The following is a 15,245-nucleotide window of genomic DNA, read 5'->3' as shown; positions in this document are numbered from 1 at the left end:
GCTGCGATCCCAGGGGAACAGCATGGCTGGAAACTGGCCAATGAGCAAGGCCAAGTCTGAACTCATTAAAAGCAAAGGAGTCCGAGAGAATAAGCCATAGTATTTATTTACAGAACATAAAGTCTCCTATAATAATAATTTGTGTATCAGTAGCTGCTTTCATCTAAGGATCCCAGAGAGCTGATGAAATTCTCAACCCACGGTGCCGGCTATCATTACCTGCTCTGGGGCAAGGGCGCAAAGATACAGGTGGCCCAGCAGGCTTCCTGGAGGCAGCTTCGAGCTCTCTGCAGCTACAGATCCACTCCGTATTTTTATCTTCTGTCCATGTCCTCATCCTTATCAACATCGCGAACAGCCTGACGGAGCTACAGCAGCTCTGTAACCTCCTGATCTGTTCTCTTTCAGGCGCCCCTAAGACCACTCAGGCCCGTGCCAGTTTTCAAACCAGGGTAGACAGAAACAACACTGAGCATGTGGGGTGTTCAATCATGTAGTATCTCCTTCAAGTCACCAAGGGCGGCCCCTCCTGAGCTTGTCCAGGAGAGAGGCCGACCACAAGGATAGCTGACATGTTCAGCGGCTTTTGGGGTTGGGATTTTTCTTCTTTCCTTACCTTACTTCCTTTGCCCCATATCCCCTTTTTCCATCTGTGGAAAGCGCATCGACTCGGTTGGCATTTCTACCTACCCACACAACGATCGTATTTACAACTATCCCTCAATTATTTAGGAACCACATTAAGGGCCAATTAGACAGAGTCAGCACAACAAGTGGATAAGCTCTTCCACACACGGTTTTGACCAGGTGGCATTCCTTCCTCCTTGAGGAATGCGGGAAATGGTGGCTTTTGCCATTTTTCCAACACTTCTCACTATGAAACCCTCTCCAGGGCCCTTCCTGCGTGTAGGCCGGGGATGGCTCTTCTTCGCTGTCCCGCTGAACAAAGGTACCAACCTAACCAGTGCCGCCTACGTGCCACCACGGCAGCCTCTCGGCCGGTGCCAAGTTCACAGCGTCAGTTCCAGGCGGAGGAACCCGGGCTGCAGTCTGTTGTGTATCCTGTGAGCTTCCTCGGCTTCTGCAGTTCCGGGGACCACCCTGCTGACTTCGCTCGTGGGCTGGCAGCTTTAGGGCTGAAATGCCCGGCCAGCATCCTGAGGTCTGCTGGCTCCTTGGAACAGGAGGAAATCCTTGGCACAAGCGGAAATAATCCCAGGCTCAGGATTTCCCAGTGTTTTCTGGGAGGCCCTGGTTCTGGGGGATACTCAAAGGTACAATGTGGAAAAAGAATTCTGTGGTCAAATGAATCTGTGAAACTTGGGTAAAAAAATATGTTAAACAATGGTGGTTGCATAAAAAACTAAAAACAGAATCACCATATGATTCAGTCATTTCAGTTCTGGGTATATATCCAAAAGAACAGAAGTAAATTCTTTTTTTTTTTTTTTTTTCTTTTTGGAGAAAGAGAGAGCATGGGGTGTGGGGGGAGAGGGAGAAAGAATCTTAAGCAGGCCCCATGCCCAGTGTGGAGTCTGATGGCAGGACTTGATCTCACAAACCCTGAGATCATGACCTGAGCCAAAATCAAGAGTCAGATGCTTAATGAACTTAGCCCAGGCACCCTGAAAGTAAACTTTTGAAGAAATATTTGTACACCCATGTTTGCAGCAATATTATTCCCAGCAGTCAGAAGGCGGAAGCAACTCAAGAGTCAACTTGTGTTGACTGGATAAATAAACACGGACTATCCATACAACGGAATATTACTCAGCCTTACAAAGGAAGGAAGTCCTGACATGCTATCACATGGATCAGTCTTGACAACATGTTGCTAAGTGAAATAAGTCAGCCATAAAAAGATAAGACTGTATGATTCCATTTATGTGAGGCACCCAAGGGTAGTCAAATTCACAGCGACAGAAAGTAGAATGATGGTGGCCAGGGGCTGGGGGAGGGGAGAATTGTTACTTAAGGGGTGCAGAGTTTCAGCTTTGCAAGATGAAAAGAGTTCTGGAGACGAGTTGAACAACAAAGCGAATATACTTAACGCCACTAACCTGTTCAATGAAAAATGGCTAAGATGGTAAATCTCGTCATGTGTGTTTTGCTGATTTAAAAAAAAAAGTACATTCAATAGTTTTCCTTGCAGTAGGACTTGTCAGAACCTTTAAATGCTAATATGTATAGGGAATCCTCAAGAGGGGCATATACCAAGCAGCTTTGCCCAGATTCTCTGGCCATGCAACCCATTTTTCACTGAGTATCTGGCGGGACCTGTGTACTTCAGAACATACTTCAGGAAATGAGCCACTAAACTAGAAACTGTTAGAAAATAGAAAATCCTAACTTTTTTTTAATATTTACATCAAGGAAGGAAGGATTCCAGAGCTCAAAACCAGATTTCCAAAACAGTTTTAACTTGCTATCATCCTCAGGCTCTAACCTCAACGATGTCACTTATTAGCCACATGGTTCTCGGTCTAAAATAAGTCACTATTTTTATCTCCTCTGATGTGTGAGAATAATACCGGCTCAACCTATCTTACTGGTTTGTGGTGAAAGCTAATGGAAAAACACATGTGAAAGAACCTGAAAAGTACAAAGTGGGTAGAGCACTTGAAGTGTAGCAAAGACAGAGACTAGGAGTCAGAAAACATAGGTTCAATAGCTGGTTTTATTGCTGTCTGACCTTGGACAGGTCACTTAACCTCCCTGACCCTCAGCTTGCCCAGCTGCCAATGAGGTGGCTGGAGATCATGTCAGAGGTCACTTCCCTGTGAAACTATCAAATACCGTGAGAGATGCACTGTGGTACCTGCACACATCCCTTACCAGACACTTAGGCCCACCCTTGTCTCGTGTTAGGACACAAAGAGGAGCAGACGACAGGCCATGCTCCCTGGTGAGTGAGTGAGGGCTGCTGGCCTGCAGACCAGCAGGGGAAGATGAGAAGGTGCACGTGCGGGAAGCCACAGATTTATTTGCTTCATAGTATCCTCCTAGTCCCTTGCCCCCACGCTTTTTAAAAAAATCAACATATACTGTATTATTTGTTTCAGGGGTACAGGTCTGTGAATCATCAGTCTTACACAACTCACAGCGCTCCCCACAGCACGTACCCTCCCCAATGCCCATCACCACACCACGCCATCCTTCCCACCCCCTTCTCCTCTGGCAACCCTCAGTTTGTTTCCTGAGATTAAGTGTCTCTTATGGTTTGTCTCCCTCTCCGGTTTTTGTCTTGTTTCATTTTTCCCTTCCTTCCCCTATGATCCTCTGTCTTATTTTTCAAATTCCTCATATCAGTAAGATACGATAATAATTGTCTCTGACTTATTTCACTTAGCCTAATACCCTCTAGTTCCATCCATGTTGTTGCAAACAGCAAGATTTCACTTTTTGATAGCTGCATAATATTCCATTGTGTATGTGCGTGTATCTGTGTGTGTGTGTGTGTGTGTGTGTATCCCACATCTTCTTTATCCATTCATCTGTTGATGGACATCCAGGCTCTTTCCATCGTTTGGCTATTGTGGACATTACTGCTATAAACATTGGGGTGCATGTGTCCCTTTGGATCACTACATTTGTATCATTGGGGTAAATACCCAGTAGTTCAAATGCTGAGTCGTGGGGTAGCTCTATTTTTAACTCTTTGAGGAACCTCCATACTGTTTTCCAGAGTGGTTGCACCAGCTTGCATTCCTACCAACAGTGTAGGGGGCCCCCATGCTCTTTTTTAAAAAGCTATTTCCGAAGTATCTTTACTTCAGTAATGACTCAACTGAGCTAGATGGTAGGGAAAAGTTACTAAATGAACAGAAGTACAGACTTCCATAGAAGTAAGGTTGCCCAGACCTGGGGACCCATCTTCCTGCCAGGTTCAGTGACTATGCACAGAAAACCTGAGATGCCCAACCACTGCCTATCAGCAGACTGATCATCTGTCCTAGGCACTCTCTTGGAGGGCCAGAGCTGTTGGCACTGCAGGAAGACAGGAGAGGAGTGGCTGGATAGGGACAGGCAAGGCGCTTGGGGGAAAGAAACAGTCTCTGCGGGGAATGGGAGGAGAGCCAGCCCCCATAATTAAAGAGCTGGTGGTTTTTAACCTTCTGTGTGCTGTGATAGAGAACCCCCAAAGGTGTCCAAGAGGGGTCGGGGCAAGGTAAAAGTGTGCCTGTGTAAGGCAGGCCACACACAGGGAAGAGGGAGTCCCAAGTGAGGGGTGGGACAGAGGAAGTTTAGGGAGGGGAGGCTGGGCCCATTTATAGGAGTGATGTTTGAGGCTTGTAGCAGGATGGTGTTGATAAACAAGGAAGGGATGAAAGCAGTGCAAAGAACATGTGACAAGATGGTTATCAATATATGAGCGACATGGGGTAAGACAGCACACTTGTTCCAGCTTTTGGGGAGACAGGGTAGAGGGAGAAGATGGTGACCACCTATATGGACTGAAGAAAAGACAAGATGAGATAGAGATCAGTAGTGGTGGGAAAGGGATCTATTTCTGTTGCATTTAGACTGAACTAACTGGTAACGGAGACTGAGTAAAAATGTCCTATGGCAAAAAGGTATAAATGAAAATGAATTTGCAGACATGGGCAGTGGAGAGCCTAGACATGGGGTATGTGCAAAACAGAAGGGGCTGTTTGTACAATTTGCATATAGATCAAGGATTCACATCTTTGGGTCCATGAAGAGGCATTCAGGAACTTAGTCCACAGACCTCCTGAGGTAGCATACCGTATTTGTGTTTCTGTGTATGTGTGCACGGGTTTTTCTCAATGGAGGACTCCCCTAGCTTTCATCTGGTCCTCTAAGAGGCACCCAACCAGTGGTTTAGTTGGCATTAAGATCCTCAATATTTGATGGAAATTTCTCTCCTACCTGCTTGACAAATCTACCATGTCAGAGGACATTAAGAATACGATGTTAAAACTGTACTTATTACCAAATTTAAGAACCAAGGAATAGTCACTCTCCTATCATCTTATCAAAATTAAGGTACATTATAACACTCCAAAGACTACTGACACTGGCAAACATGTTTAAATATTTTAAATTTAAAATGTTAAAAGTATATTTAGAATTTTGCAAGTACAGTTTCCTTGCAAGAGGTTTACTATGTGTGGTATTTTAATATAAAAGTACCTGAATCTGTTAATATTCACAGCTAGATTCAAAGACCTGCCAAAAACAGTTATTGGAACTACTTTTAATAGTCATGACCCCTTTTCCCCTAAAGAATGTTATCAAGTACACTGTGCAGTAATGACTATAAATACATGACATGTCTGTTACTATAAATAAATATTGCACATTCTCCCAACCCATTTAATTACCATTCACCCAAAGCAGTGCAATTAAGAAACTGTCTGTTGAATTCTGAAAATGGGAAAAGCCCTCGTGTCTCTCTTAGGTAGTTTTACAATCCTAACAATAGACTTAATGAAGCCTTTTAAAACAAGGACGATTACATTAAAATGACCGGGGCATATAAAAATTCATTACATAGACCCTCCTGCTGTCTGGTGGATTAAATGCCTCATCACACCCTGGAGAGAAGTAAGAACAAATAATAAAGGAAAATCACAACTTTCTGAGTGAACATCTTATGCATGAGATTTAATGTGGCCCTATAAATCACTCAGGACTTCACTCTATACCCAAAGTGCAAAAGAGGTATGCTTGGTACCAGGTAAATCGTGAAGTGGCCGTAGGAGGGCTACATGGCTTATTGAATATAAGATGATATTACAATCCACATCTTGATGATGCTAAACAATGATGCAAGTTGATACAGATTTTCCCCTTGAGAAATGATAACAGCTACAAAAACCAAGTCCAATCCCTGCACAACTGTCTGTGACCGTTAGCACCCATTACCCTTAAATGCCCTCAGAAACTGCACCAGCTGATAGTTTTGTTACATTTATTTTTAAGTGTTTTATGTGTTTCTGTTGCTGTTAGAGTTGTTTCTTAGCTTCATTTTCCACCTATTAGCTGCTAATACATAGAGATACGATTGATTTCTGTATATTGACCTCATATCCTATGACTTTACTAAGTTCATTAGTTCTCGCTAGAAGTGGTTTTATATTCCTTAGGACTTGTCTGTGTAAACAGTCATGTCACCTGCAAGTAGAGAGAACTGCCCTTCTTCCCATACAGTCTGTATGCCCTTCATTTCTTGTTTCTGCTCGATTCTCCTTCTTAAAGGGCTACAGCAGCTTGTTTCACCAGTGAGGAACCTCCTGCCACTGCATTCCAGTTGGCATCATGCCATACCATCTTTGACCTTCATAGGGCCAAGAACACCATGCCATGGGGAACTGTGGCCTTAGCAGAAAGACCATGACCCTACCAAGCCATCCACAGAAGACAGGAGGCCTGATTCCGAGCCTCAAACTTGAAGGAACAAGAATTTATAGTTGATTTCCTATAGTTAATTACTTACACCTCTCAAGATGCTGGCATGTAGAAAAAGGAGAAAGAAGGAGAAGAAGGAGAAGAAGAAAATAGCCAAGGGAATTGCTGAATTTTTGGACTTGGGACCCAAAAGAGTACTTAGAGATTAAACCTCTCCTCTTACAACAAAAGTGAGGCTCAGCATGTCCAGTGACTTGTACAAAGACAGCTGGAGGCAGACGGAGAGTCTGCTATTCTAAACAGGACATGAACTGGGAGTGCACAGACCTGGATCCTAGCCTTGAGGAGGTCAGGAATGTACTCCTGTCTTCAGATTCTAAGAGTCTAGGGGAGATCTCAGATACTCTGAGAACGGTCCAAGTAGATGGAATGACTTGGGCCCCGTGCATATGGGCATCCTTCTTTGGGCCTTTGCTAAGGATATACCCTAAACCAGGGCAAGATAACATTTTCCAGCACCTGGTCCATCTATAGCTGGCTCTTACACTTAAGAAATGAGTACTCGGGGCACCTGAGTGGCTCAGTGGGTTGCCTCTGCCTTCGCCTCAGGTCATGATCCCAGGGTCCTGGGATCGAGCCCCACATCGGGCTCTCTGCTCAGCAGGGAGCCTGCTTCCTCCTCTCTCTCTGCCTGCCTCTCTGCCTACTTGTGATCTCTGTCTGTCAAATAAATAAATAAAATCTTAAAAAAAAAAAAAAGAAAGAAAAAGAAATGAGTTCTCAGGGTGCCTGGCTGGCTCAGTCAGCAGAGCATGTGACTCTTGATCTCAGAGTTGTGATTTCAAGCCCCACATTGAGTATAGGGATTACTTAAAAATAAAATCTTCAAAAAAGAAAAGGAAAAAGAAATGAGTTTTCCTCTCCTAGCCTGAATAAACTTACCCTGAAATAAGTTAAAAATTAGGATCTCATTGAGCAGCTCTGGCCCTGTTTATACCAGCTGCTGAACATGATCACCTCCTATCATCAGGAAGCTTGGTTAACATCCTAGGGCTCACACACAGCCCCTGGGGATCCTGCTAAATCTTCTCTTATATATTATTTGTATTTTTCTCTTAAAAGAACTTGACAGAGCCAAGAAAATCACCAGTCTGTTTAGTAAGCATATAACATGTTCCCTCCTTATTAGCCAAGGGATATTAAGATGTCCTCAAATAAGGAAGCATGTTTCAGTCAAATAAATATATATATATATTTGAACAGCTGAAATTCTCAAACTTTTAGGAAGTCCAGTTCCTCAAATTTCCCCTCCTGTCACATAAGGCCAAACATTCTTACCAATCACTTCTCTAAAATAACCATCAGTTGTCACTGCTAAAACAGAAGTTCCGAGAGGTCAAAAGTGTTTACTGACATCAGAGTGAGGCTCCAAGTGGACGAAATAGAAACCAGATAATAAAGGAGCATCACTCATGGCTGTTGGGTGTGTACTGGGCAAAGCCTGTTTCACAAGAGAAGGGGAAGCTGCAGAGGACAGGAACAGCCACACTAGCTACTTGCACCAGGGGCGGGGTGCTTGGGAATATTACCTGACTAGCAACAACCCTATGGGGGCAGATATAACATCTTGAACTCCTGAGGAAGCCGGTTAAGTAGCTTGCCCAAGGTCAAACAGCTGGTTAATGGTAGAGTGGCAATTTGAATCCAGATTGATCTCTCTTAAGTCCAGCCTTTTAATTAATTTTATTATAAAAGTAATATAACCACATTAACAAACACTCAGACAAAAATCCCTGTAATCTCATAACCCAAATACAACTTAGCATTTTGGTATAATTGTCATAGGTTTTTCCTAGGTATGCATTATGCTTTGCAAAATTACGATCATACTCCACTATTTGGTATCAAACTAAACATTTGTCTAACTTATTTAACAATTTTTCCAATCATTTTAATTAACAGATTATATTCCAAGAGTAGACATGTCATAGTTTACATAATGAGCCCTCAAACCATGAAACACTGGTGGTTCTTTGCAGCTTTGGGAGCAAATCATGGTTTTTGTTTTGTTTTTGTTTTTTTAATGTTCAGTTAGCCACTAGATTGTACATTGCTGGTTTCTGATGTAGTGTTCAGTGATTCATTAGTCGCACCTAACATCCAGTGCACATCATGAGTGTAACATGCTGCTTTCCCAAATACATACTGTCACCACTGTGTATTTGAAAGCTTCAAATAGACAATACCAATCAACAGATGATTAAAAAAAAAAAAAACTATAATGAAAATATTTTGAAAATGCCACCATCCCTGAGCTCTTAGGCCTAGAAGCAAATAAGTCCGATGAATACTATTAATGAAGGGTCATCCCAAAATAACAAGTTCAAAGAGGCTGCACTTCTGAGACCCCAGACAGCAAGTGCTGTGAATGGTTCAGTGCCCTTACTTTCAGTTTCCTAGGAATGCCAACAAAAGAAGTTATCCTCATTAAAATCTAGATTTGGAAGAACGGAAATTCTTTGAAAAGAAAACAAGTCCTATCCGTTTTATGTGTCAGAGCAGTCAGAACTTACAACAATAAGGCCAACATGCTCACCCAGGACTGTGTCATGTTTCATAGTTAATTTCCTCTTCAAAATGCCATGTGCCCATTTTACTCAGGTCACGTGACTGAGCAGCAACAGTGCAGCTCTCGGTTTTTGGCAAATAACCCTACGACATAGAAGAGTCAGCAATATTGAATCCTGTGTAAGCTGACCGAATTTATAAGGTATAAAGCATGCCTGTCAGAAAAATCTCTTATGGGCGCCTGGGTGGCTCAGTGGGTTAAATCCTCTCCCTTCGGCTCCTGTCATGATCTCAGGGTCCTGGGATCAAGCCCCACATCCGGCTCTCTGCTCAGCAGGGAGTCTGTTCCCTGCCACCCCCGCCCCCCGCCCCGCCTCTCTGCCTACTTGTGTTCTGTGTCTGTGAAATAAATAAATAAAATCTTTCAAAAAAAAAGAAAGAAAGAAAGAAAGAAAAATCTCTTACTTTTGGAGGAAAGTAATATCCAAAATGCCTGTGTGCCTCTTTGTCTGTTTTGAAAACTTTATTAGAATCCATGCCGCCATCAGTGTGAGGTGGAAACCATATACTTAAGTGCCCAGAAGCATCTATCTGCTCCCCAGATAGAGCACTAAAGATTCCTGCTGATCAGGGAAAATGGAGTAAAAATGTGGACAAATGGGGAATTCATTTCTACGGAGATGGAACTGTGCCACTTAATGACAACTTGACTATAGTCCACACGAGATAACCTATCACCCTATCCACAGTGCCTGTTTAAAACCCATATCTTTTTCTTCATATCCCCAGCTCTCTGTACTGCACATTTTGATGGTAAGTTGTACTTCATCAGACCCTAATGATATCCTTTTCTTCTCCAACGTTTAATGAATTCTGCACTTCAGACTTCCCCTTCTCTTAAAAGTTAACATGTTTACTCATGGGAATGTCAAATGGAATGTCCAAATATAACCACTTTGGAAAAATAATTTGGTATTATCCAGTAAAGTTGAAGATGCACATACTCTAAGACACCAAAATTCTTCTCTTAGGCACCTGCCCTAAGAGTTTGCTTGCAGGAGGATGTACATACAAGAATGTTCACAGCAGCACTGCTTAAAATGGCACAACACTGGAAATGACCCAAATGCCCATTGAGAGAAGACTGGATACATAAATTGTGGTATGTTCCCACAATATAAGACCATATAGCAGTAGAGATAAGTGAATTTCATGTTTGCCATTTCATGCAGCAACAGGGATGAATCTTAAATGACTGATTAAAAAAAAAAAAAGCAAATGGTACAATACTACATGTCTATATATCCATATCTATATATGCCCAGGGCAAACAAAACTTAATAATAGATTACATAGAAAAGCCGTAGGGAAACATACGTAGACAGATAAGCCAGGAAATAACAAACACAAAATTATTCAGCACTGGTACCAGGAGAGAGGAATATGGCCAGGGTGGAACCCATAAGGATTCCCAACGTAATGGTGATATTCTAGTTCTTATGTTGCAGGATGGGTACAGGGGGTTGTATTTCTTACCCTCTTTTTCCCCCCATTCCCTTCTCTGTGTGTGTATATCTGTAATATATGTATAGAACTGATGCATATGCATCTCTCTTTGTAGGAATATAAATAATACATAATAACAAATATATTTATTATAGAATATTATACATATATAAAATTACATCAATATAATATATAGTAAAAAATATAAATACATTATCCATCTACACACACACACACACACACACACACACCTTTGTAGACATCCTCATGATCATCATCATTTTCCTTTTCACTCCTCACCCTGGACCTGCCTCCCTCAGCAACCCCTTCCAGGCATTCTGACCCAGGTGGAGTCCTCAGCTCAGACCTTTGTCTTAGACTTGAGTGCTTGCTCTGTCCAACAACCTCCTCTAAACCTGATAACCACTGAAGACCCAACATGACGCCCTTTATTCTCTGTACAGATTCATGTGGAACATTCAGCAGTGATGGGAAGGTAAACCTTCCCATCGTGGTGAGCTCTCACTCAGAAGGTGGTACCAACTGCACTGCAAGGGAACCTGAGATGCCACTCAAAGTGCAATGACTGTTTGCTAAATTACACAAGTTGCTGCTGGCAGCAGTGCTGGCCTTGATCTCCCAACCTGACCCAACCACAAGGTGTCCTGTGCTCCTGAGAAGTTTGTCAAGTTTGCTCCATTGCATTACTGCTGCCTGGCCTGATTTCTCAAACCACCTTTTCTTTCTTCCTGCAAAATAATCTTAATTCCACTCATCTCCCAGACACCGGGCTCCTGACCTTAACATAATTCTTCATCTTTTTTTTTTTTTTAAAGATTTTTACTTATTTATTTGAAAGCGATAGCGAGAGAGAGCACAAGTGGGGACAAAAGGGAGAAGCAGGCTTCCCACTAAGCAAGAAGCCCGACATGGGGCTCAATCCCAGAACTCTGGGATCATGACCTGAGCCGAAAGGAGAGGTTTAGCCGACTGAGCCACCCAGGTGCCCCAATTCTTCATCTTTTTACCTCTTTTAAGAGTAAGCTCTGAGATTACTTTTCTCCTCCAACTTCAGACTCTCTCAGGAGTCCCTGATCATGATACCACAGCCATCGTTAAGACAAAATAAGAACTCTTATTAAATTTGTTCCATTTCAGTAATGTTTATTCTAAAAGCTTTTCTTATTTCCTACTCAAAAATTAAAAGTGATAAGAAAACTATTTCAAAACAAATGAATTTAGCAAAGTTTTTTATGTTGGGTTTTCTCTCCTATTTGGTAGACTGCTTGGGGGAAAAATACATAAACTGTAACCACTGTCCTAGAGATCTGAGTTTAGGGAATTTGATTTTCTTAAAAAAAAAAAAAAAAAAAAAAAAAAAAATCAGAGTTTGCCAGAAGTTAGGGGTGAGGGAAGGATGGACAACCAGAGCACAGAGGATTGTTAGGGCAGTGAAAATACTCTATATAATAGCATAATGGCAGATACTTGTGGTCGTACTTCGATCCAGCATACAACACCAAGAGTGGACGCTAATGTAAACTATGGATTTGGGGGGCTACTGCTGTGTCAACTTAGGTTCCTCAATTTTAACAACTGTCCAACTCTGGTGAGGGTATTGATAATGGGGGACGCTATGCATATAGGGGAACACAGATATTTGGGAAATCTCTGTACTTTCCCCTTATTCTTGCAGTCACCTGCTCTAAAAAAAAAAAAATAATAAGGGCTATTTAAAAAAAAAAAAAGAAAAACTTGGAACAACAACAACAAAAAGAAACCAAACAAGTGCTTTTTCCCACCCTGAGACATCTTGTTCTGCTGGCCTTGAAATTGTTTCTGAAGCTTTTTACTTTTTCCTTCAAAAAACATTACACAGCATCCGTCATTGGTGTATTTACTACCTACAAAACATGGAGGCCTAATTATATTTTCCTCTAAGCCACTGCAAAAATAGAATAATAATAAAATTACATAATTGGGTAGTGGCCAGTATTTACATTAAAAAATATAACTGAATATGAGAAAATACAGTAAATATTATGGTAACTGTCAACATTTTTTGTTCTTCCAATTCATGGGTTAGATAGTGAGAAGCACTACTGACATATTGCCAGGGAGTTCTCTCCCGTACCTAAAACTTCACTGTGGATCCCCATGAGGACTTCCAAACTCTGTGAACAGGTTATAGAAGTTATTTCATTTCAATACCTAAGGATTGTTCAAACTTGTAACCTCACTATCAAATTTGCTTTTTTGCAATAAGCATCATCTTGACACACGGGTCAGACTCTCTGGTAAAGAAAAAAAAAATTTTTGCCCTTATTTGATAACCGTATAATAGGCAAAATGACTGTTACTTTATTTTTTAAACTTCTGCTTCCCATACCACGAGTTTAGTAGGACTACTTTCAGAATATTCTTCCAGAGATGAACAAAATCTCCCCCTGCCCAGCCCCCCAACACACAAACGTTCTGTTTGTTTTAAATGACTATGGCATTAAATCCTGATGAAGAGCAACAGAAAAATTAAAGTCATAGAAAGGAGACTTCCCCGGCCCATTCTTCTGGCCCAAGCATGGATCTGTCCCGGTCACACTGGGAAGTTATCCAATTGTTGGCCAGTATTGCCCAAAGAAAGAAGGAACAAGAAACAGAAGTTGCGAACTCCGTCCTGGGATCCTCCTGGATCATTTTCCCAGGCCCCCGCCCATCCCCTCACTCACCGCTGCTGCAACTCTGCGTCTGACTCTCTGCTTCCCCCACGGCCAACATCACACAGCTCTCGGGTGGCACAGCAGGACCTGGTCAAGTCCCTGAGGCCCACACAGTCTTTCCACTACATCACGCCGCCTCGTGACTGACCCTGAAACCATCTCACTTGGTCTTGGCGAATCTTATTTGGAAGAACTATGCAAATGACTGAATTGTTGTTTTCCCCCCTTCTTTGGTTCACATAAATGATCCACACAGCATCTCACTTCCTTTCCCTCACTTTACATGCTGACTACACTTAGTAGTGGCACATTTCACAACTTCACAAACACCCCTACATCTTCCAAGAAGGGGCCTTACGCGCCCAACAGTGAGGTCGGCTCTTCAGAGACCACATGCAATCTGCAAAGAAGGATGTCTTTAGTAATGGTGAGCCCTAGAAGCAAAGATTAGAGGACTCCTCATCTGAACGCAGGCTTTTAGTCTCACCTTCAAAATCACCCATGGCTAACACCCACAAGTGTGCTACAGGATGTGGGGCTCAGGACTGAAACCCATGGACATCAGTGAGAACAACCGGGGGGACCTCTGCCCTCACAGCAATGCTCCTAACCCTCCCTTCCTGGGGCACCGCCCTCATCTTGGGGCATTTTCATGGGACTATCAGAGTGGTACGTCACAGACACAGAGCAGCGGCCTCAGCAAAGCATCTGTCGCTCGAAGCATAGCTGCTCGAGATGGAAGGCCCTGGGCTAGGTGACAATTCAGTCTGAAGGCCCCAGACGTGATGAGCGACCATGCCCAGCGGTGCTAACGTTGCCGAGCAGCAACACTGACCTGGAGGGAGGGCCCTGCACAGTGGGGCTTTGTAGGTTCATCCCTGGTAAGGTTTCACCAAGATGTGCTTAGGGATATCACAAATAAATCACAACTGAGGGGACAGTCAATCAATTAGAGGAAAGAATAGAGATTTTAAAACACTTCAGCCAGCTGCAATAACTGATGGAACAGACCAAAAAAGAACCCAAAGAGTTCACAAAAATAAAAACCTGCCTTAAACGGTAAGAAAAAAAATCAACTGTGTATGTATAGGAGGGTTTCATCACCTACCTGACACCCTCTAATCTTCTCAGCTCAGACAACTCAGCCCTGTTCACAAGCTCTGCCATGTGACCTGGACCCCAGGCTCTGAATGGGCGAGGCTCCATGCCACTGACACACAGACCTACCTCAGTGTGTGACTCTGACGTCACACCAGGGGCTTCCTCTTACTCCCTGGGCTCAAGCTCCTATCTTGGGCCCTCCTGTCTTGGCGGTTGGTTCGAACTCACTATTCAGGACTCATCTCTTCATCAGCTTCTTGTCTGAGTCTTGTCCCTCCCGCCGGTGCTCCTCCTATCTGCCCCTTGGCCTGCTCAGCCGGACAATTCTGCTGCCAACACCTGTCCATCTAGATGGCCACCTGTGGAGGGTTTTCTCCAGTTCTGTGCCTCACCAAATTGCTCTAACTGCCTCCTGTTTACCATCTGCGGCTGGTACTATCGCCACGAGTACGCCCCAGCTTGCCGATGTGTCTGTTCTCTGGACCCCTCTCTGGCCTCTGTCTGGATCCCAAGCTGGTCCCAACCTGCTACGGACAGAAACCTGGCTCTTCTATCTGGCAGGGCAAAAGGGAACAGGTTTAAAGCAATTCGTATTTTAAAGTCTTAAGGATGTGCACTGAACCCAAGTACGATGCAAGGCAAAAGTGTGAGAGGGTGGCTAACTAGAGGTGTGACCTCGGTTCCCCTAAGTGTAGCACATCATGATGCAGAAAGCATGTACATCTCACAAGACCTAACAGTTCCAGGAGTAGCGTTCTTACCCTACACTGGGCAAGCTGTCACAGAAGTACCATTCGTGTCTGAGTGCTATGTTCTTAAGGGAACGCCTCCAGGGGGATGTGACCACAATGGCAGGATTCCTAATATTAGGTACTGTAAGAACATCTGTAAGGTCGGGGCTGATGGCTGAGGAAAGGGGGATCTGCAGGGATGGGGCTCTGCAGTGCCAACGAGCTGCCACAAGAATGATGACACGGAGAC

General features: G+C 43.3%; 1 protein-coding gene across 6 annotated transcripts in view; it reads right to left on the bottom strand.

The window, feature by feature from the left end:
* FYN (FYN proto-oncogene, Src family tyrosine kinase) overlaps window positions 1-15,245 on the bottom strand; it is a 210,291-nt gene that overhangs the window by 159,267 nt on the left and 35,779 nt on the right. Inside the window, exon 1 of one of the 6 annotated variants that reach the window (XM_004753527.3) lies at window positions 13,173-13,481. The exons of the other annotated variants lie outside the window; for them this stretch is intronic. The gene's annotated coding sequence lies outside the window, so the exon portion shown is untranslated. Of the gene's footprint in view, window positions 1-13,172; window positions 13,482-15,245 lie in introns of those variants that run through there. 6 annotated transcript variants of the gene reach the window in all.

Source organism: Mustela putorius, unplaced genomic scaffold, assembly GCF_011764305.1.
Source record: "Mustela putorius furo isolate JIRA1106 unplaced genomic scaffold, ASM1176430v1.1 tig00000450_pilon_pilon_pilon, whole genome shotgun sequence".
NCBI classification, from domain to species: domain Eukaryota; kingdom Metazoa; phylum Chordata; class Mammalia; order Carnivora; family Mustelidae; genus Mustela; species Mustela putorius.
This window is presented reverse-complemented; position numbering and strand designations above follow the sequence as displayed.